Source organism: Nicotiana sylvestris, chromosome 4 (genome assembly GCF_000393655.2).
Source record: "Nicotiana sylvestris chromosome 4, ASM39365v2, whole genome shotgun sequence".
NCBI classification, from domain to species: Eukaryota; Viridiplantae; Streptophyta; class Magnoliopsida; order Solanales; family Solanaceae; genus Nicotiana; species Nicotiana sylvestris.
Genome location: NC_091060.1, coordinates 90,475,351 through 90,479,168, shown reverse-complemented (window position 1 = coordinate 90,479,168; position 3,818 = coordinate 90,475,351).

Below are 3,818 nucleotides of genomic sequence, written 5' to 3'. Positions count from 1 at the left end.
TGCTACAACTGCCCCATTTCTCTTGGTTCCCTATTGCAGTTTGTATCAACTTCATCTTCTTCTTCTTTTTTCGTTTTGCACCATAAATCAGCATAATGACAACAACCATATATGTATCTTTTGTTCACATGCTCACACAATTAAGAATGATAGCTTAACCACACGTCGAAAGCTTGCTTTTAGGTGATTTTCCACAAAAGTCATGAAACGTTGCCAACAATAAATTAATTGTGCTTATCCTTTGATGACATAAGTTATGTATAAAACCTTTCCTTCTTTAATTCACCGACTGTTTAATGCCAAATTGCCAATATTGTAAATTCATTGAATCAATGAATTAGTGGAATTATGAATTCATTGAAGAATTGTGCACGAAGAAGGGCAGAGAGATGTCAGGCGTCATAAGTTTATTTAGCGATTATTAAATCGAAATCGTACCGAACCAAAATAAAAAATACCGAACCATACCGAAATAATTTGGTACGGTAGTTGGTATACACAATTGATAAATTGAATACCGAAATACTGAACCGAAATTCTTAAATACCGAACCGAAATACCGAATGCCCACCCTACGTGACGGGCGAGGATGATGGCTTAAAAAAATTAGGCTTTAGATATTTATGACTAATCAATGAGATAAATACAAATATAAATAATTGTAATACAAACTAACCAAATCCTGTGAAAGATCCTCAGCATCCCTCGGTGATGAGCCATAACTCAGTTGGTGCCCACTATCCACATCTCATACTGGACGATCATCAGCAACTATCGATGCATGTAAAGGGTCAGGAAAATACTCATCCCAGTCATGTGAGGTAATGGTCGTGCCCACGATCAACAATGGAGCTGACAGAGTCACCTGCAAAGTCCCTGGAGTAAGACCCAGGCTAAATGATGGCATATCACTAGGAGCATGGTGTGGCTCAGGTGGTCACCCGACTGATCAACTCCAACATCCTCAACAGGTGCCTCAACGCCCCCTTGCTAGGGACTACCTCATCGCCGACCCCTACGACCTCGTGGGACACCCCTACCTCTCTGGGCACGCCTGCCACGTCGACCACGTTCAGGCTGCACTGCTGGCCCACGATGGTACTACTCTGGCACCATATAATCAACCTCATGTCCTAAGCGCTCATCATCTCGAGCTCATTGCAATGTTCGGGCAGCCAAATTTGTAACCTGTTGGCCATACTCGTGCAAAGCGGTCGCTCTCTCACTGGTATGCTGCTGCAGCTGCAGTCCCAACTTGTAGAACAAATGTAGGCCAATAGCCTGCACAATATGTAAAATATTAATTACGGAAAGGTAAGGATACCGTTATAACTAAGTATACCAAATAACATACCAGTGCCTCATGCCTCCCAGCGTATGGAACGAAGCGATCGACAACGATGAACGGGATTCTCGACGAAAAGTCGGGTAATGCTGCGGTACCAACCCATATACTCATGCTCACCATCCATATGCTCGGGGGGAGGGGGTGGCAGAATCAGGTCACGTCGCTGGTCCCAAATCTCAATCTGCAACTCTAGCCATGCCTCATATGCCTAGTTAACCCTCGAACGATCATCCCACTGGTAATGTGTCCTAACAAGCGGGCGGTAGAGGTACAAGCTGCGGTCGACCAAACTGGCGAAGGACTTGCTCGGTGGCATGATGATAGACAATATCGAGACACATCAACGGGACGGAAGAGCTCCACATAAGTTTCTCGGTCGAGCAATAATCGGGCAAATCGGTTATTAGCTCGTCGCTATATGGCCTCCAAATGAAGTATTACGTTAAAACATGAACTGTGAGTATACGCAACACATATAATCCAGGCCAAGTAAACTTAAGTATAGAATTACCTTCCAGCTTCCAGTAAATCCAACAAATCCCTGCAATAGGGGAGATTATGTCGAGCCTCGTACTCGCGTCCATACCCTCGCCTATCAACCCACCTCCTAGCTAAAGAGAGAAATGGTTGAGGTGGTGCATCCTAAGCAATGGGTGGTAGAGGTAGCTGCAACTACAGGAACCGCTCCCAGGCCCAAACCTAATATACAATTTAGACGTAGAATTTAAGGTATATTTTTATGATGTATGTTATAATGAAGAGAGTATTTGACTATGTTTTCACCTACAGCAGCGGCAAAAATCCTGCAACGTCTCACTGGGTGCCCATGCTCGCCCGGCACATCTGCCTGTACAATTAACCAAGAACAATAGCACCCCAATTGTAATCATGTAAATCATCTAGCTGCTCAAGATGATGAAGAAATTTCAATCTGACTAGGTTTCCCGAAGTGTTCGGGAACAATACCCCTCCATACATAAGCAGCAGCAACAACAACCTCGTGTACCGGTTAATATGAAGATCTGGTGTATCATCTGTAATGTCAGCATGCATCACCTCCAGATGCAGTCAGACGGGCATCAACTGCAGACGACTAGCCCCAACCAATGCACTCTCATCCGCTGGCCGAAAACCGGTGAGCCGTTGCAACGTCTCTAGGTACTGATCTCCCATATACTCTCTCATGGCATGGGGCAAAGCAATAGGAAGTTCATCAACCGGCAGCCCATACAAAACCTCCACGTCCTGCAGCGTGATAGTGGCCTCGCCAATGGGCAAATGGAATGTGTGCGTCTATGGTCACCACCACTCTATCAAAGTCGTGATCAACGACCAATCCAGCTGCAGCTGGCCGATCTCAATAATCCCATAGAAACCTGTATCCTGCAGGCGTCGGACTATACAGGGATGGAGATGGCGGATCTTAAGAAAGTCTCACATATCGTCTACTCTTCTAGCATGGAAAGTTCGGGCCAATAACTGCCCCTCCCATATGTAGGAATATCTATGCTCGGCCAGTTGCAATAGTAGCTCTAGCGAGGCAGGTCGGGGATGCAAAGGCGGAACCTTCATGAAGACTACTGTAAATTGAACAATATTAGTTACATTATTTTTCTTTTTCATTGCTTAAAAATATTGCAATACTTTTAATATTAAATTTTATTTTATATGTTAGTTTTTATTATTTTATATGTTTATTTGTTATTCACCTATTTTTAACTATAATAAAATTAAATAATTAATTTTCATAACTATACAGGATTTAATTATTAAATATTCACATTTTGGTTCTGGACACAATATTTAAGGCCCAGTACCACCAAGGTATCCTGAATTCTTATATTCATGATGAGAAAGTTTTTCCGATTTATCACTCAACAGGTCTATTATTTTATATGTTAATTTATTATTGTATATGTTAGTTTATTATTGTATATGTTATTTTTATTATTTTATATGTTTGTTTGTTATTCACTTATTTTGACTATAATAAAATTAAATAATTAATTTTTATAACTATACAAGATTTAATTATTAAATATCACATTTTGCTTCCCGACACAATATTTGAGGTCCAGTAGCACCAAGGTATCCTGATTCTTATATTCGTGATGAGAAATTTTCTCTGATTTATCACTCAACAGGCCTGTTATTTTATATGTTAGTTTTATTATTTTATATGTTTGTTTGTTACTCACTTATTTTTGACTATAATAAAATTAAATAATTAATTTTCATAACCATACAAGATTTAATTATTAAATATTCATATAACAATACTTAGTTTGACAAATATTGTTGTTTCCTCATGTTATTTTCTTACGTTTGTTGACTAGAATTGGAGATAGTTTGTATTTGAACTATCAGCTTTTTGACGTATTTTTGGGTATAAGAGATACTTAAATGACTAATTTCTATAACTATAAGGATACTACGCTAAAGGTCACTACATTTTACTACGCTAAAAGGG